The sequence below is a fragment of the Malurus melanocephalus genome, unplaced genomic scaffold (genome assembly GCF_030028575.1).
Source record: "Malurus melanocephalus ecotype Western Australia unplaced genomic scaffold, MMel_1.1 scaffold_421, whole genome shotgun sequence".
Classification (NCBI taxonomy): Eukaryota; Metazoa; Chordata; class Aves; order Passeriformes; family Maluridae; genus Malurus; species Malurus melanocephalus.
In genome coordinates, this window is record NW_026623653.1 from 561032 (window position 1) to 584283 (window position 23252).

Sequence of the window (23252 nt, forward strand, 5' to 3'; positions counted from 1 at the left end):
TTTCTTCTTTTAAAAGAAAAAACAAAAACAAACTGATGTGTTGTAGACCTATATGTAACCTATTCCTTAGTCTCATATTATAGGTATGTTATAAGAATGGATATTTTACTTGGCTTTAGAATGTTTTACAAGAAAACTAATTCTTAACCAATCAAGTTCTTGCTACTAAAAAAAAAAAGCTTGTGTTTTTCATCATGACGTTGTGTGCTTCTAATTAATAATCATTTTCGTTGTAGAAAAATGGAGTGAATTTATATTAGTCTTGGAAACTAATAATAGCATTGTAAATTTATGAGATGATTTTAACAGAAAATACATTATAGAAGAATATAGTTATTTTAATTGTAATATTACTAACTGTAGGGTGAGAAAGGAGGTCCCGTTGTGGTGAACTATGTTATAGCTTGTTATTCACGGTTTCTTTTTGATCATTTTTTCGGTCTCTGAGGTGAAACGAGTTATTAATCAGAATTTGTCAACTCACATATGCATATTGTATATGTGTAGAAATGTAATCACACTTTGTCTTGGAATTACATTAAACTGTTTTAAGTCACTGCAAAGTTTGTGTCTCTTTCTGTCTTCTTGCTAGTTAAAGTTTGATCTGAACATTTGGTTCATTTTCAGATACTATTATTTAATCTCCTCAGTCTGTGGGAAAAAAAGCACTAATAATATCATTAATAATAAATAGTTTTCTCGTTAAGGTATCAGATTTAGATTTGTGAGATGTGTTTTCTCCTAGGGCAGAAAAGCATCTGCATTCAGATGCTTCACTGAAGCACAGAAGGCTGCTCAGACCTGCTGTGTTCAGCTCTGCCAAGAGCTCCCTCCGATATCCCGCTGTGCTGAATGGAGTGTGGTCATCAGCTGCAGGTAAAGGTCTGGATTTTCTTTTAGYCTGAGCCCTCAATTCATTTGCTCCCTTTCCTCTCTTTGCAAAGTCCTAGCTGATCTTTGAACAGCTTCTATAGCTCTTAAAATGCTGAAACCATCGTGTGCTGGCAATTGCAGTACTCGCCGTGCCTGATTTTCACCAGGAGGTTTGCTCAGGACCAAGCTGGAGGCATCTGCAAAGGGTCTCCTGTTACATCACAGTGTCACCTTGGAGGAGGCCAATGGCTCCTCACAAGTGCTTAATAAAGGGACAATAAGGCTGGCCTGGGTTTGTTGCTGACCTTTCCTAACATGGTGACGCCTGCACCAGCTCACCAGGTTTCCAGCCCTTGGGATTTGTCTCATTAGGTCAGCTTCTCCCTTCTCAAGGATGGCCAGAGGGAGGTTCCATGAGCTGTACGGGCTGCCCACAGTCCAGGGCCACACTTTGGGTTCAGYGTGTGCCATATGGATTCTGCAAACATGATAACTGCCGGATGGCCCTCACAGCACTGCCGGGCGAGGGGATTGTCCCAGGATGCAAACCTGGAATTAACAAGGGAAGTTTGTTTTATCAGTGAATACTGGCACCTTGGTTTTTCAGCCTTCTGTCTCATGATTCCTCGGAATAAGCAGGGAGCACTGCAGGAACTGTTGCAATGAATTTCTAGGTGGATATGAAACTTTTGTTAAGGGAGGTCATGGACCCTTTCTCCCAGCTGCCTTAAACTGGCTGAGACCCAACTGAGCAATAGCAATTAAAACTGTGTCTGTCCAGCAAACCAATTAAGTCAGTGTTTAATTTAAAATCATGTGTCCTATTAAACAGCTAACAGGTAATTGCAGCGTTAAGTACTCTACAGGAAAYGAGGAGTTTACTGGGTCACAATATGAGAGACATTAGTGAATGATTTAACCTCAACTACAGCTGTAAATCCAGAACAGGTAGTTCAACTGGTGCAGAGTTTCTCCATGTGCGTGTTGTGTTGTGGTGTCTTCTTCATTTGTTTATTCTTTTTGCACAACTTACCAATAAAACTGTGAAAAATATTTGCCACTCTGTTGTCTGAGACCAAAACACATTAAAAATGCATTGTAGTTGGASTATGTACTTTCTGGCCCTTTTTTCCCAGGAGGGGAAAGCAGTTTTCTCAGTTTAAGCAGAGCTGCTTCTATCAGAGCCTGCAGTGCCTTGTGGGAGGAAACAGTGAGGGGTTCAACCACCATATAAGAGGCTGGGAAGGGTCTCCTCAAACCTACTGGAGCTGCAGTAAATGTCAGCACCTGGAAAGCACAATCCCAAGCACCTGGTAAAAATTGCCACCAACAAACGTCAGCAAATACAGCTCTTCCTGGGCCACAAGGAATTTCTACTGATGCTTTCGGCGTTTACCTCATGCAAATGGATTTATTCTAGGTGGGTGTGGCTCTTAAATTTGGGAAGGTGGGGGGACATATCGATGTGGTGTGTACATAGTGGTGCTGCTGTTCCTGGCATGTGCTGCTTTTTCTTTCCAATGCAGTGGCCATGTTTTAATTCACTGGAGTTTAAAGTTTGGCACCTATATTTGTATTTATACACAAGAGGAGAGCTTGTCTGACATACMGTGCAGTTCTGCCCCGCTGTTTGCCATTCATGTAAAATTAAACTATAAATAAATGGGAGTCTGGGAGAGGGAGAACAATCCTGTGCTGCGAAACACAGGCTGCTGCCCTCCCATCACCTGTGCATGTGTGTTGGATCTCTACAGCAAACYCCTGCTGGAGCAGTGGATCTGCAGCTTGTAAATTCTCATGTCTTCTCTTACTCTGCTGGTCAGGCCAGGGCAAACATGCCTGCATCAGCATTTCCTGTAATGCGCTTTTTCCCTTCTGTTTTCTCCTGCGAGGTTGCTGTGCAAATAATGAGCGATAAAGGCTTTTATTTAAAGGCCCCTGCACTGCACCGTATATCAAAGGCTCTGCTGCTTGGGGCTGGTGCTCACAGAAAGGCAGCCACAGGAGGAGCTCGTTGCACAGATCCTGAGCCACTTTTAAACCCATTTGTCAAAGCAGCAGTTCCAGGCTTCTCTAGCAGCACTGCTAGCCTTGGGAACCCAGCACGAGCCAGCGAGCAGCACTCTATTCCTGCGGAGACTTGTCACCCCTGTGGTAATGCTGTAAGAAAGTCCAGTGAAAAGGGACTGCCATGTAGCTTAAGCACATTTAACTCCAGGCTGCATTTGTGCACAAGCTTTTCTGGGCACATCCAGACTCGTGGGTATGGGGTGCAGGAGGCTGTAAGTGCAGGAGTCATCTAGAACACTTCCCATTTGTGCTTGGACAGCATATTGCCTCCGGTGTGTGAACTCTTTAAGCACAAAGAAACCACTTGATTCCCCTTTCTTTATTCCAAGCTTGTAAAAAAACAAATTAAAACTGGTAGCAATGTCACAGAGGGGAAAAAAAAAAAAAAAAGGGAGAGAAGTACGGTTTAAAAGAAGGACTTACTGTAATTCACAATTCTGTGACTGGACCCCTGCGATGAAAATTCTGATCCCTTCTTGAGAGTCCGAGCCGGTCTGAAAACCACAGAGAATAATTCATGCTCCCACAAAGAGCAAGGCTGCTACTGAATTGCTCTTCCAATGACCAGGGTTTGGAGCTCCATCTCGGTGCTGCTGGGGTGCTGGAGAAAAGCTCACTTCAGCTGTCTTGAAGTTGTTTCTTCCATACCCAAATATCTGTGATCTGCCTCTCTCCTTCAGACATCAACAGGCTTCCTCAGGAGTTTACAGAGCAGGAATGACAGAAACAACAGAGGGAGGTCCGGAAGGAGACTGCAGGAGGATCGATGAAGGTTCAATCACACTTCACCTGCATATTCCAGATTATTTGCTTGTCCTGTACCCTGCTCTTTGTGATGTGGAGACACAGACACGGGAGCTCTGCTCTCCTCTGTTGGTGTGGTCACATTTCCCTCCTTACCCCTGCTTTCCCTGGGTTCAGACTACCCTCTTCTCTTCTTTTTTTGTTGTAATGACTCCTGTTTTGCATGATCCCGTTTCTTCGCCTGTCCCTTGCCTCCTTTCCTTTCTCTCAGTGTGGTTCTGACCCCAGAGGCACAGGGACAGGGACGCCGCTTGCGAGAAGCAGCTGTGGGCTCTGGAGGATGACAAGAAAAGCAAACCCCACAGGGCTGGGTTTGAGGCTTTTTAAGACTTTAAAAGAATATCGGGAATGRCGCTGTTTGCAGGTAGGCGAGGGTTGGGCACACTGCCTCCCGTGACAAGATGTGAGGGAGTCTGGAATTACCGGGAATGATGGTTAAAGGTGATGGAAATGCTTTGAGAGAGCAGGTACGAGGGGACTTATATACAGCCTAGCGGGAAGCAGGCGATGGGTTGAAGAGGTGTAGAAAATCGATGAGAAAGAGAAAACTTGTAGAAATTCCGAGTTTCTACTGCTGGGCGGGGTATCGGAGGAGAATGCCGTACGCTCAACCCCTTGAGAAAGAGAAAATTTGTAGAAGTTCCGAGCTGCTGGGAGGAGTATCGGGAGAGAATGCTGTGCGCTCAACCCCTTGGACAAATCCGGTCCTCTCGCCGCCAGATTTTTCCATGCAGCCTATGGAACAGCGGTGTCCGAATGGGGTGTGCACACAGCAGTCCACGGGAGTGCTGGAAGGAAGCGTTTCCCTCCCGGCTCTGACAGCGAAACCTCCGGGCACGRCACCTCAGAGCGCCTGGCGGCCCTGAGGTGGCGGAGAGACCCTCCGGCCGCTAGAGGGCGCCCGCACCTTCCCGCCGCTTTTTCGGCTCAGCTCGGCTCGGCTCGGCYCMGCTCGGCTCTGTTCGGCTCGGCTCKGYYCRGCTCGGCYCMGCTCGGYTCCGCTCGGCCCAGCTCGGCTCSGCTCGGCYCMGCTCGGCTCSGCYCGGCTGAGTGAGTKTAAGGCACAWGCKGTSAGTACCACGAGGTGAAATGATTTCSAAATCTTGTCTTATTCCTGCTGTTCAGCTGCAATTAAGTGGCTCTGGAAAGCAGTCTTGGCCAGGGTGCCGTGCWGGGTGCTGTACATTCGTTTGACACAAAGTAGGTTGGTGCTAGATGGATGATGTTTCATCGACAGGGGAGTGAAAGGAAGCTGAGTTGAGATTAAGAAAGCTTAGTAAGTAAAGAAGAAAACTCAAAGTGATGCAAGGTCACTCACCACCTCCCACCGAGTGAATCTCATCCAGTCACTGAGCAATTACCTTGGAATCTCCCCCGTCTACACCTTTTATTGCTGAATATGACCTTCTATGCTATGGAATATCCTTTTGGTCAGCTGGGGTCAGCTGTCCCACCCCAASTGACTTGCTGGGGCTGCAGAGGGAGAAACAGGGAAGGCCTTGACCCTGTGCAATCAATGCCCAGCAACAGCTAAATCACTTCCACKTTAGCACTGCTTTGGACTCAAATCCAAAACCTGGGACTATATGAGCTGCTGTGAAGGACATCAACTCCCAGCCAAACCCTGTAGAGCTGGGAAACATTGTAAGAGACATTATAATCCAGGCACCTTGAAACAGAGGTAGCGGAAGAATCCAGAGAAYGATCTGAATCATTCACATAAAATCACAAAATAAATGTACTCACAGATTTCAGTCAAAAGAATAGTTGGTACTAGAGGTAAAGCAAAAGTGAACAGAATATTCATTCAGCACTCAAGTAAGGATATCACTGGTGCTTTTCTCTAGAAGGAGTCAAGCACGTACCTTTGATCACAGGGCTTGCTTTTGATCACAGGGAACAGCGCTGTGCCCGCACAGAGGATGTACAATAGCTCAGCTGGATATCAAATATTAACAGCTCTGACACATCTAGTGCTGGAATCATTGATTGTGAGATTCATAGCAAAAGGATGGGACTACCTGAATGCAAAATCTGATGGCAAAAGGTCATAGGGTCCCATTTATCCATTTCAGTTGCCCTTCCTTTAAATAGGAGTGAGAGTCTGTGGCTTCTTAAATCCATTGCTCTTAAGATGCTCCTGGCTACAGTAAGGAAGATGAAGAATAAAACTTCTGAGGAAGGTGAGGAGCTGTTTCAATTGTTGGTGGGGTTTTTTTTCCACCTTTTCCCCATTCCCCAGTAAATTTCACCTCAAAGGCAGCATCCTGATTTCAGCCCTATGAGAAAAAAACCCTGAGTAGAGAAGGGTGTCTCTTTTGGATTTTTCTCATTACTACTTTCAAAATTTTCAAAGGAGACCAGGCTTTTACCAAGAAATGCTTCAAGGTTTTGAGCGATGTGCAAACGCTTGAGAAGCCAATGATCTGCTTTGCAGAAAAAGCGTAACTTACAAGGAGTCTCTCAGAAGTAAGCTGCGTGAAGTTTACACCTTATGTTTAATGAAAATTTGGGGAAAATTTTTCAGAACCGCGTATAGTCTTACTTTACCACAAGTGAAGGTTACAGAGAAAGGATCTGGGGTTTTTAAGAGATTTTTTTTTATAAGGTATGTGCCTGCTTGCCATCTAGCTAGAGGCAGACAGTGTCATGGGTCAATGCACTCACTTACTTTAAAGCTCAGCTTTCTGTGGCTTCCTTCTCTCTCACTTTTCTTCCTCCTTTTTTTTTATTTTCTCCCATCATCGTGATCTCTCTCTTTGTGATAAGCAGAGTTATCAATGGTCTGAACTGGTCTGTGCTGAGCTCTGTGTAACTGAGCCATCTCTCTTCCTTGCCCAGGGCACTGTATTTACTCTCTGAGCTGTGAAGCAGTTGMTCTTTAGTTTATTATGGCCTTTGTCTCCATTTATTAATAGATTTTCTCAGCAAATGGCACTGGAAGTRCTTTGCTGAATACTCTAACCTCATCTGAAACTGACTCTGCTGCATTTACCCTCTGTAGAGTGTTATGTGTGCTTCTCCTGTGCTTTTTGTAGCCTGAAATATGCTCTTTACACAGACTTACATGACAGGTTACCCTGGCAGGACAGCTGTATGATCTTGAGTCTGTCTCCTGGTGAATAAGCACTGATTCCTTTCAGGCGTTGTGGAGAAAATCTATTTTAGTCCTCTGGTGAATTCTGCAATCAGAGAATCTGGCTTGGTAGATAGGAACCCCACCAACAACTCTGAAGCTGCATCCTGCATGAAAGGAGCCTGGTGAGTGGAAAGAAACGCTGTAACTCCTCTGGAAATGTAAATGCAACTGCTGCTGCTGTTCTGTAGGGGAGACCCACTGACCATGCTGAGCATCCCAAAAAAGAAGAGGAGGAGTGTAAGCAATTTTTACAAGTCCAGGGAAATGTAAGGATTAACTCTGATCTGGTGCTAATTGATGCTAATGAAAGGACTCCAGCAGACTTTGGAATAGGCCTGCAGGTAAGGAGGAATAATATCATTTGAACCTCACTCCTGATAACAACTGAAAGGATGATGCTATGCTGTCATCAATCATAGCAGTGCTGTTAAACCCTTTGGACAAAGGTTTGGAGAAGCGTAAGCAGGGGCAGGAGAATTCTTCTGCTTTGCCCTTCTCACTCATCSCTCTTTTCTGGGGCAGTCTGTTCCATTCTGTGACCAGGGCTGTCTGTCTGACACATTGTGGAGGTGTTGAGGTGCTARTGTGGGTGTACAGATCTCCACAGTCCTCTCTTGCCCTCTGCCTTCCCAAAACCCAAAGTTTGATCCATGCAATAGCTCTGCAGTGTTCTGCAAGGCAGAGGAAGAAACCTCAACACCTTCCCCTAAATCTTTCCAAGGGCAAAAGAAAACATGCTGCTCTGTGAAGGAGGGCAGGTCAGGGACAGACAGACAAAGGTGAGGTCAGGGCACATAAAAGGCACAGAACAGAGCAAAATGAATAGTATTAATCTTACCCCAGAGTCCAGTAATTAGAGGCAGGCTAGACTTTGTTCCTGGGAAAGTAAAGGAAAGTTTGCATGGATCAATCAAGAAAGAACTAAGTGAAAGGATATGATTAATGCCACTGACRTGGTTTTATGGGATCTGTGAGCAAACTTGTCAAACAAAACTGATTTTTGTGCTTTGATGAGACTGTTCATTTGGTTGACAAAGGTAACTGCATAGTGATAACATATGTGAAACTGAGTCAGTAGTGCAYTGCATTTTGAGTCTAAAAATGCCATCAATACAGCTTGTGTGAACAGCACCAGGAGGAGGCCAAATGACCAACCTCAGAAGAGCCAGTGAGAAGTCCAGGAGAGGCTCATGCAGATTAGGGCAATGCAGGAAGYTGTTTAATCCATTAATGTAACAATTTCATCTGTTATCTAATGAACATAAAGTCACTTGCTGATAGCAGGAGTTGGCAATGAGTAGCAGGACAGAAGACAGTGAGGCAGACAGTCACAGCAGAGTGATCAAGCATGGTCTGACAGCAAGGGGCTACTTAGACTTGGAAAGATGGGAGATGTGAGTGGGAGTACACAGGAAAGTTTTAGCACARTGGGTGGTGGTGATGAGTGTGAAACATTTGAGATTTTAGAGGACATTCAGTGAAATGAACAGGTTTTGATCTGGAGTGCATAAAGGGTCTGTCTAGATCCAGAGGCAAGACCAAGGACACAAGACCTTCATGACCAGGACCCTTTCTGACTCCCTCTCAAGCTTCCTAAGCAGCAGAGAGCCTTTTCCTCCTCAATACTTCTCCAGCCAGGGCTGCAGAAAGGGCACTGCTGCCTGCRTCCCATTGCCATGATGTCCCATAGTGCGAACGGGAGTTGAATAGCCATTAAAAATCCATGTGGGCAGAAGAAGGGAGAACATTCAGGTTCTGCCTCCTGGTGCCATTTACTCAATTAATATGCTCAGGTTTGCCATAAAGGAAGATTGTGCTGTGTCTGTGAGGAGTAGGATCAGTCTCTTTTTGCAAAYTGATACCCTCTTCCCTGCCACCAGCCTGGCAGGGGCAGGCAGCAGCAGGAGGGCGGTTGCCTGGGAACTATGCAGCACAACCAAGTGGGAGAAACAGTAGAATCAAGTGACAGTAAGCCTTTCTCATGTTTACCTGTTTGTTGGGGGGTTTTCATGGGTTTTTTTTGCTTTGTTTTGTTTGCTAGCTTTGTTTTGTCGTTATGGAGCTGCTTTTCTTGTATGAGAATAATGATTTCTCACACTTGTGTGCTGCTGCCTAGGGGAAGAAGCGCAGGCTTGTGAGGCAGCTGGCATGCTAAGTCACCTCGTGTCACTGCCAACCAGGGATGTTTTTTTCCCTCCACATAGTCCCCTCCAGGGTACTTGAATACAGCACTCACCATGTGAATAGAGAAGCCAGCAGTGCCTGCTTTGCACTGCACTGACCCAACACGCTCAAGGCCAGCAGCTGATCCAGGGGGCTCAAGAATATCTGTTTTATTTACAGAAAAGATGTTTATTCAGCCAAAGGAAACCAGAACATGAAACATGAGATGAAACAAAGAGAGAGCATTTGTACATAAGTCTTACCAGAAAACACGTTTGTTTCAACAGTTTCCACAGAGCATAAACACACCTGTTCAAGGTCAAGTGCCAAACCCAACTCTCTCTTAAGGAYTGGCATTTTCTGACTCATCTCAACACTGCTGCTCATCCATTCCCTTTGTCTAGCWGTGGTTTTCAGCAGTTCAATGTCTTCTTTATTCTCCCTGGACTCAAGAGAAATTAACACTTGCCTGCCTGAAGGTATGTGGGTAGATATTCCATGATACACTACTCTTAACAGCTCTGTGATATTTGAAATTGTATTGGTACATTGTTGCTGTTTTCTTCCTATTTGCTTTCCTCTAACATCCTTCTGTACAGCCTGACAGAAAAATAGCCAACAAGAAAGCTGAGATATTGTTGACAATCATAAAAATAACTTGTCTTTTCCATCAGTTTTTTTCACACACAGATCTTACTACTTCTGTTACAACCACCCCAAACCATTGGCAAGCGATTTCAGCAGAAAAAGATTTCAGGGATTTTAGTATGGTGCATCTTTCTGGGCTACATTTAGGTGCAATGCCTTAAACAAATGGAGCCAAATGGCAAAAAAAAATCAGATTTCCCAGGCTTATAGTGAGCAATGGCACAGCTGTGTCCTAAGGTGTGAGCCTGTGGAGGTCCCAGAAGCGGTACAATGGTTCTGGTGCCAGATCTACTGGGCATGTGCTCAGTGTTTCCACAGGTGATTGTATGGGATAACACCTTCTGTGTGTACATGCACAGTTAGGCCATCCTTAGAATCTTCCTGTTATGGTTCATGCACGTACAGAATTAAAAAATCCTCAGCAAGCTCCARAAATGAGTGTCCAGAAGCAGAAGGGCTGAAGCATCACTCCCTCACCATAAGCAGCAATTGTTTTATTAACATGGTYGACCTTGTTTCTCTCTCCCTAGAAGTGCACTCTGGGGAATGTTTTAGTTTCTACATCTGACTTTTCTTTGGTCACCTGATATTTCRAAGGTTTGCAAGGTAAGTTTGTTTTCCTTTACCTGAGCTGTTGTTAGCCTTCTCATAAAAGCATGACAATTACCCTAAGTGGTGAATTATCAAAATGTACCGAGTGGCAGCCCTCTTCCCTATGAGTTTTTTTGTGAATATGTGGCTTTTCTTTCCCTTGCTGCAGTTGCTGTGTTCATCCTCCCTCTTGTTCACACCGAGGAGCTGAATACACTGATGTAATTTCACTGAATTTGGGGGGAATACCTCAAATTACAGATTACCTTGGTGAGTCACCCTTCTGTCCTCCACACAGTCACCCTGATCAGAGTTGTATGTAAAGGCATAAAATCAGTGCAACTGTCAGAAGCTATGAACTATCCAGGTGGAACTCATTAGACCTTAGGGAACCATGCAGATCTGTAACTTGCCTGAAGGTMCCCAAGTTTAACCTCCTGAGACTCCAAAATTTTATCTCTAGCTATGACTTCATCTAATTTATTCTCTAGTTGATGCAGAGCTTTTGCCTTCTATCTTCCTCCTACACAGTTTCCCATCTTATGCACCTTCTTTTCTTTTCCTCATTATTGCTTTTGCTCTTCAGCTGTGTGTTATAATAAAGTGTGCTTTTTTCCCCCAAAGCATTTCTGCATGAGGCTGTAGGGAAGCTCAGGCTGTGGTGAAAGGAAAGATACCACAAATGTATCAAGTGGTAATTTTAATTATACTGCTGGATAATTTAAAAAATAACATGTCTTGTGTTAGTCAAACAATAGAGCATTTGATAAGCTATCTGCAGCTGAGAGGATCATTTTCAAAGGGCTGTCCACCTGCAGCAGAAAATTCAAGGATAGGAGGTAAACTTCAGACTGAACTCCCAGSCAAGGATCCTCACCACCCATTCCTATTCTTTCTTTGTGGTGGAGGTCAGGATGCAAGAGCTGGGGACTAGGACATTTGACAAGATTCTTTTTATTGTAGCAAGAAATGGGAAAATGGAAAGGAGGCATAAGGATGGCGAGGGATGGGAAAGATTGATAATTGTTTCCTTGGCAACTGAAACTGTGCAGCCTCATGCAGGAATCCCTGAGAAAAAATCCTACATGATCATAATGGTCTCTTCTGCCTGCAGACTCTGTTCCAGGCTAAGTTTACACATCACAGTGTGGTGCTGCATAAAGGGATTGAGTTAGTGCTAAATGGAAACCAGAAGCTGTATGGTTGTAAGAAATCCCTGCGAAGAAGAGAAGCACTATTGTTTCCCTTTCATAAAATGGGGAATGTTTTATAATGCAAAAGATGAAAAGATTGAATAACTTGGCAGAGATTATTAAAAATGTCTTTTCAACACAGAGGACAGCGACATGCAAGTCTCTGCTATCTCTCACATCACTGCAATGAGAACATAACCCCCCTCAATTGAGACTGCACTGAAGGTGTCCAAGGAATTAGCAGAAGGGCTGAGGGAGCAGAAAGCAGGTGAAGTGGCTGCTGTTTAATAAGAGCTGTTTGCCCACCACTTTGTTCATTGCTACACAGGGCAGCACAAAAGGGTCCCAGTCCTGCACAGTGTTTGTCTGCAGCAGCAGTGGATCTTCATCAGTGSATTTAAATGTAAGAACTGGGGCATATATATGAATATTAATGAAAGGAAGATTGACTAACTTCATGCTATTAAAAGATTTCTAGTCTCAGAGAGTAGGTGGAGCCTTTTGAAAAWTGTATAATGAAATACAATATGTGATACACACGAAGCTCTAAGAATGTGGATTTTGATCCCTACCAATTTTCTGTTTATATAGTGCTTTGAAGGTGGGAAATGGAAAGGTGCCTTCATTTGAATGTTTTTCTTTTTTTCTCCTCTGTGTCTCAGGTGCAGGTATTTGTTAATGCAGAATTTCATGGCCATGCATTCTGGTGAGCGACTTGGCAATGGGCAGCTTGTATTGATTTCTGCTCCAAAAATAGGGCATCAAATGCTTGCATATTTATAGATGGATGTGTGCATGTATATATATACATATACRTAGATATATGAATGGGTGTTGCAAAGGTGTAAAAGACAGAGGAAGGTTAAATTAGAACAGTAATTCATTACCTTGCCAGTTCCAAAGCAAACTTTTGTGTGGGCAGTGCACGTAAGAAGAAAATGCTGGAGAGCTTATTATACAGTTCCMTGCCTGTGAAAGGCATTCCTGAGGAGAGGTTGGTGCTTTACTACACATTCACTAGAAACCAGAGATTCAGGGCAGCCGAATTTCCAGACAGTCATGTGAGAATGAAGTGCTGCAGCATCAAGGCAGCCAGTCCACTTATTTCTGTCTGTTCAAAATGTTAAATAATTGCCAAGGCCTGCATTGCTATCAGTTGCTTCTCAGAGAGGCTTAATGAGAGGAAACCAGCTTTGTGAGTGATTCCCTGTGCAAGTGAGCAGAGATGTTACACGTGTCTGTCTGATGCTCTGCAAGGAGCRAGCAGTTGTGGCAGCTCTAACAAAGCAAACAGAGAAAATGAAAGGATCCTTAGAGAGCCAGTATATATATWTTTTTTATTCTTTGACGTTGGTGATGGGGATGGCTGGCATAAAGCACAAAATGAAATTTGTTTTCTCCAAGATATTCTTCTGGGCTAACAGTAGTTTCACAAATAAAATACTGTGTAAGTAAAATACCATGTTTGCAGGGATGGCCATTTTTGCAGGTCCACTGACAAGGGATTAGTGTAGAGTATGCCAGCCAAAATAAGATGGGAGWATCCTACCTTACTGTCTGAAGTATTCTGTAAAGATAATTACCGTGTATCTATGTGTGTTTATCACCATGTGTGGCTATATAAGTAGCATATAAAAGGTGAAATGCAAAGGTAAAAAAAGTGTGTTTGTTCTTTGTTGATCTCCTGTTTAAAAACTTAGTGTGTCTTTTTCCTCCCCTCYTTTTCTGATTAATTTTCACCCTTTAATAACCAAAATATCTTGTCTCCAATTCATCTTCTTTGATGAAGGTCATTTGGAGACCTGAATAATGATATCAGATAAATGGGTAGCTTTTAAAAGGAACAGAAATTTCACTGCCTAGAGAGGAAGCTGTTCCTTTAGGGAAAAAAAAAAAAAAAAACAAACCAAAAAAGGATGGAAGATACTTAAGGCAGCAAAAATGAAAMAGGARTTTAATTTTATTATTTTGATTTATGGTATCCAAAATGTGACATCAAGGTTGAGGTTAATTTCACGTAACTATCAATCTCCAAGAAAATTCCTGGTTATCAAAGCCTTCCTCTATAGACAAAGGAGMGAGAAAGACAAGGCCAGAGGCTGATGTCTGCCCTATCTCAGAAGGAAATTATTATTTATTTCCATTCACAACAAAGGAATGGMGCTTGGAGACTGAGTTTCAAAGAAATGTTGCAGACAACCTCAGTTAGAAAGGATCTATTACACCTGTCCTGGTTGAATCAAGCAATGCAAGTTCTCTCCAAAGTGGATGTAAGAATRGTTTCCTCCTACCCTAAAGGTCTGWAATCAGTCAAAAATACAGTAAACTGAGCACAAATGAGGAAATGCAGGATAGGTATTTCAGAGGAACCGCAAGAGAGGGTTGTACTGGAGTAGAACCAAACCTTCCAAACCTTCAAGGAAGTACACTCTACAATATGACGTTATCCACATTTTTCAAAATGCACATTTTGTTTCCAGAAAGGCAGGTCATTTGGCTAGGTTAATTCATTAACTTGATTTGGTAAACATAGCACATTGTCCCTGACCCCTATAGGTTTCAGCCTCTTTGGTATTTTTCTTTAAGTCCTAGTTCCTGGAATCATGTGATTTAATAGATCCTGGATTTTTACTTAGACAAAAAAAAGCTCACTTTTTTTTCATAGATTGTGGAGTAAAACTTGCAGATACAAACTGTCAAGACCCCAAAATGGAAAAGTAAATACTAAACCAAACATGTATTATCCCCTAGCCAGCCTTATGATACCGGAATATTGAGACTTGAACACCAAGCTGGCGTTAATGGAGTGTTAACATCATCCACTGCTTGCCTTCCAAAACTGTGTTAGCTGTCTTACATGTGTAAGGAAAACAAGGATGTAATTCTCTGTAAGACCTTTGTCTTTTCTTCCCCTTCCCCTGTGTRTGCATAAAGCCACACTTTGCCCCATGTGTGCAGCTCAAGAGACATTTAGAGGTACAAATTACGCTGCAAACATAACTGGGTCATTACCACAAAAACACAACAAACCGCTCAAGCTAAAGTATATGTAATGCAAGCCTGTGATGTTAAAATCAGAGTTCCTTCAAGTGCTTTTGGTTGCAGACGATGAAAACAGCCTGGATGGCAGAAGACCACTGAAAATAACTTCTAAGGAAAAATTCCATTTTTACAATAGCAGCATTTCATCTGATGTGCAGACCTTGTTTCATAATTGAAAGTGAGACAGCCAAGGGAACTGGTAGGATTAGGTTATGGGAATTCAACTGAACAATGTTTTGCATTCAGATAATTGCATGAAATTGGGCTATTAGTGTAAGTTTTGTAAATTKCAATAACATAAAACAAAGTAAAATATTCCCAGTGTATACATTCAACTAATATGCTAAAAGGGAACCCCAACTGACTTCAGACAGAGCACAGAAAACTTCCATTAACTCTTCAGAGCTGTGTCCAAATATTGTTCTCAGTTTCACAGGTTTCTCAAGTGGACTTTCAAAGGGAAACTCTTTTCATCAAACAGTAAGTAAATAAACATAACGCAGTAGTGAACTTGTGGTTTTCACTGGCAAGTACACTACTAATATGTCCTTTATCTGACCTTAATTTAACGTTGCATAAAATATTGCTGAAAAGAACTGGAGAAGGAAAGAGTTTCGTCTCAAATTGCAGCTGCTCGCTCCAATAGCTCTCCGACAAAACTTTGGCAGCAGCTGCAGCTCATGCCTTTTTAACTTCCTCCGTGGCGCAGGATTATTCTGTCCTGTGGCTTTCCCCTAGCTAAACAGAAGGGTTATCAGGAGAGGTGGCCCACGTCCTTCTTTGTCCTAAGTTCTTGGTCTTTCCATTTTGCCCTGTGTTCTCCCTTGGGACTCAGCCTCAGTGTTTAGAAGGAGCAGCTTTGACAATGCAGCTCCACTCCAGTAAAGTCATCACAGCAGACAAATACTGGCCCACCACAGACTCAGCCTAATTATTCTAATGCTTTRACCTCAGTCTGGGCAATGCCTGCTGCCATGGCACCTGAGAAGGAAGATGCAATTAGTCATGCATTTATCTTTATGGAAGACTTGGCTGCTCAGGAGCATGTGCCAGGCACATGTCTTGTTGCACTGCCAAGGCAAATCCTCATGTCACCAATGTCTCTGTGTGCTTCAGAGGGGATTTCACGTTTGCCTATGTCTTCTCTCCCATTTCTGAAAGAAGGGAAATGATTTTAATGATTTCTGTGATGGACATAGAATATGATAATATCAAATAACCAATTAATGTATCTGTGTCAGTAATTCAATCTTGTTCCCAGTGTTTTTCAGCTTAAAATCCGTATCAGAGTACAGAAGAAAACACCAGGTCAGCATCTTGTAATGAATGTTAAACATAAAAGACAGCTGAGCTGTGAATAARAGGTGCCTTAGTAACACCAGAGCTTTCAGCTCATTTCTGTCACTGAATTTAGCAGCAGAGTAAGCCTTTCATGGTATCTAATGTTGTTCCCTGGATTCTGCTCTGTGCCCAGTCTACATGAGCCTTAAAATTCCAAAAGAAGAGRGGTTTGTTGCTGTTCTTGGAGGACAATTTCCATGCTGGTGTATCCCACTGCCAGAAATTTTGCCCGGAGGTTCTGAYTCAGGTTTGCCTTTTTTTGATTAAATTATTTCTCTTTCAAACATTGTCCTTAACAAACTCTTCTTTTTATCGACAATTAAGGCTTTTCAAGTGTTGTATGCCTCTGTATTATGTCTGCCTGTCACAATGGTCCTTTAAAGTTTACTTAGGGCACAGCTGCACTGTGACACACCATGGTGCAAATATCCCCGAGGCAAAGCTGAATGAGCCTGCTCCAAAACTGGGATTTGTACTCTGGCTGTTTAATAGAGAGAGACAAGGACCATCTTTTCTGGCTCGCTTCGCTGTGTGTCTGTTGAATTTGATACAAAGGGGTCGTGGTTTGCAGGCAGGGTTTGTAAGCTCTACTTTTGGAAAAGAAAAGAAGTAATGAACGTAATAAGGGGTTGTGCATCACCYCGACTGCAGTGTTCAATGCTCACCAAGGGTGTTTGCTGGGGGACAATGCTGTTGAAGGAAATAATGTGAAATGTGGTTTAGGCAGCACAGAATCTGGGCCTCAAGTAGAGTAACAGAAAGCAAGTTTCTTGCTTTACAAAGATTTGGATGGTGACATTTCACTGAAAGATGGGAAAGCAACATGGGGAGAAAAGGTCTTTAGGGTGACATRAAGGCAGGAAGACTGTAGGAAGATGAATGTGAATGCAGAAAAAAGAGTAGAGAACAGAAGTGCAGGTATTGTGTGACAGCTATTGAATGGGAGGGAGCCTGGGGTTGTAACTTCTAGAGGGACCAGAAACCATCAGCAGTAGGAAACCAAAGTAGATTTGAGGGAAGRGGAAAGAGTAGATTTGAGGGAAGGGGAAAGGACTGCTAAAGCATTTCTCTTAGGAAGATCAAGCTAGCAGCATCTGTCAGCAGGTGCAAAAGCTCACTAGAGGGGAATGTCATCGACAAGATTTTGAAAGTGTTCCTTCCAGCTGCTCCTGCTAAAATCAGGCAAAGCATCTGATGATTGCCTGATTTAGTTATTCTTACTTTCCAAAAACCACTGATCCTCAACTCTGGCAAAACTTACTGATCTGTCTTGTTCATTATACAAATTAGGATAGCATTTGATTAATCGCTGGTATAAACTATATCTGGGCCAGACAGGAGGAAGCCTTATCTTTTTATATAATGTCCACACTGTTTCCAGAATGGGATRGGAGATATATCTTGAATATGAAGTGATGACTAGAAACAGATGCAGGTGAAGATTTTGCAAAGTCTGGGCATTTTTGGAAGTATTTATTATTTTGGAAGTATTAGTGTGACATTGCATAAAATGACAGGAAGGTTTGTCGATTCTGTTTTGTGGGAGGAACTTAACRGATGCTTGTGTAAGTGACCTTTTCAGTGAGCACTCTATTCAAAATGGGATTACCAAGGATATTTTATAGTAAATTCACTGTACTTGAAAATTACTTCTCTCTAGTTTCAAAGCTACAGCAGACAAGATCTGGCTTGTTCTTTTTTTCTGTGTGTGTCATTTCATAACACAGAAAAACAATCTAATTTCTGTTTTCATCAATGCTATAGCATTAYTGTTATTACAGTATTATTTTTAATATGGTAAGTTAAGTAAGGAGAGATGGAATTATTTTCAGTTGCTTGGTGAATAAGAACGAAGGATGGTTTGATAGAGAAAATTGTATCTGTGGTGTAATAATTTCTGTATGTCTATATGTTATAAAATGATAAATTATGAACAAAATTGGATCATTAAGGTCAAAGTTGGTTGAAAGTATGAAGGAAAAGAAACCAGCAGTTCAGAGAGCTCCCCATCTCTTTACTGGAGCCCACTTAGCCCGTTACTGTGATGCATTTTCTCAGAAAAACTGAAGAGACATGAATTTGAGATGAAAGATTTTGGCAGRTAGTGAAAGTGAGGGAGTCAGAGAAGGAAATCCGAGCCAGCATTCTTATGAGGGGTAGTATGAAGCTGTGTATCAGAAATGTGTTGCAGACCCAATGCCAGCGGTCCAGGAACTTCATTAAATAGACAGCCTGAGGTATTTGCAAGAAGATGACGAACTTGTCAGAAAACAGAGATGCACTTGGGCAGTCTCTCTAATGTCTTGATGAAATCTGTAGTGGAAATGTGGAAGAAAGACATTTGTTAGACATTTATTGCATTTTTTTTCTCTTTTCTAATGGCTATTTCTCAGAGTTACCTCTGTATATTCATAAATTTCTCYAGCTTGGAAGCTCAGGATTGAAACAGAGCACATATGCATCTCTTGCCCTTTTACTTTTAAYATAGGGAGAATCTGGTATTTTCTACTGGTGTTTGTATGGGCATTTCTGGTGCCAGTTCCCAATATTGCTCCTTACACAGTTACAACATGAGACTCCAGAGTGTCTTATTAAGCTGCCAAAATACAAACATTGATACCCTTATAGAAGTTTGAGCTTTTTGCTTTCACTTTTAAACCTAGACTTGCCTTCCTTGGACTTTCTAGAACAAAAACAATCTGTTTCAAAACTGGCCTTTTTTTTCTCTGTTTTACAGCTGTTGCTGCTGTACTTCCTCAACTAGTTAAAAGGAGCAGGGCAGAAGTAATCTAGAGCAAAGGTTTACATCAAGCAATGTGTGAGAGATCAGAAATGGAACATAAGAGCACAATAAGGCTGAGCTGTATTGTTCTCTAAATTGCTTGAATCTTTTGTGTGACACACACCATGCAACTTTTCAKAGAACACAGCTTTCCAGAGAGTAAAAGGAAAACAACAATTAAAAAGAAAGCTCTCTCTGCTCCTTTAGATACAAGTGTTGATAAGAAAGCTAAATGTCTGAGAGCATTGGGAATAGCCCAACAAACTGTCTGAAGGTCTTCACAAAGCCAGGCTAGAACACTGCCCTCAAATGTTTTTCCAATGGGTAGTTCAGCAGCTTGGAAACACAAAAATCTACTTCTTCACAAATTGCAGCAGCAGCAAAAGARCAGGAGAAAAAGAACTTATTGTTTTTTAAAACAAATACTGTTCACAGAAGAAAAATATATCAGCAATAGCTCTGGTCACTAAGTTCCAAACTAGAAATAATTGGAATTACTGGGCAGTTGTCTGGATCCACTGGAAATAATGTTGATGGTTTCTGATTAACTTCAGTGTCTCTGAACCAGGGTTCTGATGTGCAATTTTGAGAATCATATTTCTGGATTTGGGTATTACATTTGGCACACAAAGCAAGGTGATTGGAMAGTACTTCCAGGTTGACAAGAGGGTCTAATTTCAAACTTTTGTTTCCAGCAAAACTTGAGTAACAAGAAGTGAGCAATTCCACGAAGAACCTTCTGAGGACGCTCTTGTTTCTATCACTGCCGTGTGGATGCACATTTCCACTGCTGAGGATGCAGCTTCTGAACGTCCCTCTGTGTGTATTCACTTCTGAGGTTCCTATCCAAAATGTTGTGGGGAATATTTTCCGCCTTACATCCTTCACAAAACAAACTCTCAGTTTCCAGGTGAAGCCTGTCATCATCAATCTAATCATACTTTGCACAGCCTTTGATTTTTTTTGCATCCTCAGCCTTGACCTGGTGATAAATCAGAGTAGCCGTCGTTGTAGTGGAAAGCTCAGTAATGTCAAAAGCTTCCTGGTGTAAGTGCAATGGGAAGTCATTCAGCAGTAAGTAAATAACCCTTGCAAGTCACACTGTTAGAAAAGATTACTTCTACTCTCCCCTTGAGCAGGATGTCTCATATCTTTCTCCATGCYGCCGTGGATCACAGCAGGATACCACAGGAAAGTATTTCTCACCCTCCACATCAGTTACTTCTCATGATAAATGTATTTGTAAGCAGCAGTGTAAAACTTTGTTAAAATTATAGCTGCTTTCACTTTGTGAGTTTGCAAGTTCCAGGATTTCTGGCCTGTACTAATGTCCCAGCAAAACATGACTTAATTTTTCAGATTTCTGTTCCAGTGGACTCTGAAGTTTTCTATGGGTTTTTGGAGATTTTGTTTGTTTTGTTTTGTTTATACTGATATAACTGTCATTTTAAAGATGCTTGTTAAATGCATGTAAGCTGTTTTGAGGGGCTTTTTTGCTGTCCCAAAGAGAAAAACACCCACAAATCCTCCACCACAAATCCCACTATGTCATCTGATCAAGAGATATCTGTGTGGAGTTCTTGGTGGTTATTCTGTATCACCTTTTATCTCTACGATAGGTGAAAAGGAGATGAGAGAGAGAGAGAGAAGGTAGTTGGTCTTACATTGGTGGGAGCCAGCTAGGGCAAAAATGCCAAGTTCATACGCCCAAATCCTGCCCTGGTTTATCAAGACAAATTGGTGAAGTAAATGTCAATCAGGTTGATACAAGTGATGTGGTTTTCCAGGGAAAAGGGGGACTAGAAGGACTGCAAAAAAATTTAAAGAAACTAAACAACAGTACAAAAACACTAAAGTTAATGTAATTACTAAGAGGTGTAGGACAAATGCATTGCCCCCCAGTATGGCTTCAGTGAAAGAAGAGGCTAAACTGGACAGAGGATCGTATGAGATTAGGGAAATTCTTCCACACTTTCTGGGGAACAGCAGACCAAACCAGAGGATGAACTGCAGTGTTACAGGTAAACGCTCACAGCTCCCCTTTCAGTGCTGCTTATTGCTTAAAAATGGGACTTCAATTTGGAGGTGGCTGGTGAAACATGTGAAATTGCAAGGGAATAGAGAATATGTGATCAATTGTGACAGATCTTAAACTGCCCAGGAAGTGGGGAAGAAACATAAATACCAGTTTGGTCTCAAAAGACACAGAAACTGGGGAACAAGGATCCAAACATTAGACAAGATTATTTTCGTGAACTGAACTCTGGGAACTGGAGCAGGAAATCGTGTTAGCTGAGACAGTGAATGAGTTAGAGGTTGCAGTGTATTTCATTATGGATAACATCTCAGAAATGTGAGAGAAGTTGTCTCACACTTTAGTCTGGAAAGTTACCTTTGCTTCTTGGTGAAACAAAGAAATGAGAAGCAATGTGAAAAGTACTAAAGGCAGCCCTACATGCTCTGTTACTAGCAGCACTGTTAGGACAAAATGAAATGTGGCATCTTTAGGTGAAGATGACAGGTAGGACCTGAAATATGTTTTGTAATTAAGTATTTCAAAGGTCTTAGCTGCCAAAAGTCCCACAGAATCTGAAGGAGAGATGGATTCCTGTTCACTTACTGAGGGCTAGCTTATTAAAAGAAAAAGAAAACCAGGTTTTGCAAAAAGAAAGAGTATGTGACTGCATGCTCCTATGCCAAACATACAAGCACATGGCTGCTTACAATGAAGTCATGTTGGAATGATGTGGGGTTTTGAATCTTTTGGGGGAATGGTTTAGCCTGTACTGCAGGTTTGCAGGAGAGGTTAGGAAGGACAAGAGGAACTGAGAGATGGCAGCAATGAATTACCTGACATGGCACATATCCACAAATGGTGGGTATGTAATTATAACAAAAGGCTAGAGTGCTTTTTTGAGCTGAGCTGTTTTCAGGGACTGACAACTAGCAAAGAAAAAAATTATRTCCTAATGGATTCTGGGTTTAGTAAATTAAAAGGAATATCAAAGACATTCTTCCGTCTATCAGCAATTTGATGCAACAKAAGCAATCCTCAGGCCTTGATTTTTTTTTTTTTTATTTGCTCAAATAAAAGGGAAAAAAGGTGGTGTTATGCAAGCTTTTCTGCATTCAGTTTTCTGTTAGATCTTCCAAAAACTGTGGGGTGGGGTGTTTTTGTCCTACTGCAGTCTTCTTTTTTGCAATGTTTAACATCTTTGCATGGGATTTTACAGCTTCGATTTTTAGTTAAGATTTAAGATACAGGTTGTAAACACCCATGAAATGTTCTGTAAAATGTCTGTCCACTGTACAAATTGAAAGAAAATTATATTGCACTGACCAGACTTTTAGAATGAGAGTATAGGTCTTGTGCTAGAAGGCCTGAAAAATTCATTATAGTGGACTGCRTTTGATAAAAGACAGGGCATCCATGGACTTTTTGACCCTGAAAATATCTAATGTAAAAAACAGGGTTTTTTTTTGAGATTTTACACCCTCTCCTTGTTTACTGTGTCTATTTTAGCCACATCTTCAGCTGATGTGATTTCARCTTTGCTTATTTCCATTGCCAAGGACTTGCCATGCCCTATTTTCCGTGGTCTGAGTGATACTGTGATGTGCATTGTGTGATGTACAGGTATAGGTTGTTGTGTTACTTCTGTAAGTCAGCAAAATAAATCCTTTGCTCCTTCCTTCCATCTCTGGGAGTGAGTTGTTTCTGTTGTGATGCACGTGTTCCCGATGAACTGATAGGCTGCTTAATTGTGAGTGCAGCTGAAAAATCTGTGAGCCCAGCTCTAATTTGTGGCAGGATCTTTTCCCAGCTCTCGCTGGTGCTCCTTAGTGACTGTGTTCTGGCTGAGAAAGGTGGGGGAAGAAGAGGGGCAGATACTGATTTCCCTCTGGTGACCACTGACAGGACCCGATGGAATGGCCTGAAGCTGTGTCAGGGGAGGTTTAGGCAGGATGTTAGGAAGTTTCTTCCTCCAGAAGAAGGTGGTTATACAGTGGAACAGGCTCCCGAGAGCAGTGCTCACAGCACTAAGCCTGACAGAGCTGAAGAAGTGTTTGGACAACGTTCTCAGCACATGGTGTGATTCTTGGGGCTGTGTTGTGCAGGATGCGTCCCGGCTCAGTATATTCTGTGATTCTATGACGGCTGGACTCACCCCTGCTCCTGAGGAGAGCAGAGCTCAGGAGGAACGCAGTGAGAGGTGCTCGTCTTTGTGTCTTCAATCCCTCGGAGCAACACTAACGCTGCCTGGATGTGCTGCCACGYAGCTCTGCCCTCATTGCTGGGCCTTCTCCCTTCCCGCTGGGACGTTTGTTACTGTTTCAGCTCTCAAAACTCCGCGCACAGCCTGCGGGAAAACCCCGGGCTGCACTCAGCCTGCCCTGAGGGCTGAGGGACGGSACTGCCAGCTTCCCGATCCCGCCGTGCCACGCGGAGAGCGCCGTCAGGAAACAGCGGCTCCTGGGGTGATCCCGCTCACGGAGCAGCTACCGGGAGTCACCGGCACCCCGAGCAGCCCCGCAGCGCTGCCGGAGCCGTTCCCGGGAGGCGCCGGGCGGAGCTGCGGCCTCCCCGCCCCTCACGGCTCCCCGC

General features: G+C 42.7%; 1 long non-coding RNA gene across 1 annotated transcript in view; it reads right to left on the bottom strand.

Moving 5' to 3' along the window:
- Positions 1-3960, bottom strand: part of LOC130581572 (uncharacterized) — a 13164-nt gene extending 9204 nt beyond the window's left edge. Inside the window, exon 1 of the long non-coding RNA XR_008966248.1 lies at positions 3367-3960. This is a non-coding gene — a long non-coding RNA (uncharacterized LOC130581572). The remainder of the gene's footprint in view (positions 1-3366) is intronic.
- Between the last annotated feature and the right edge of the window lie 19292 nt (positions 3961-23252).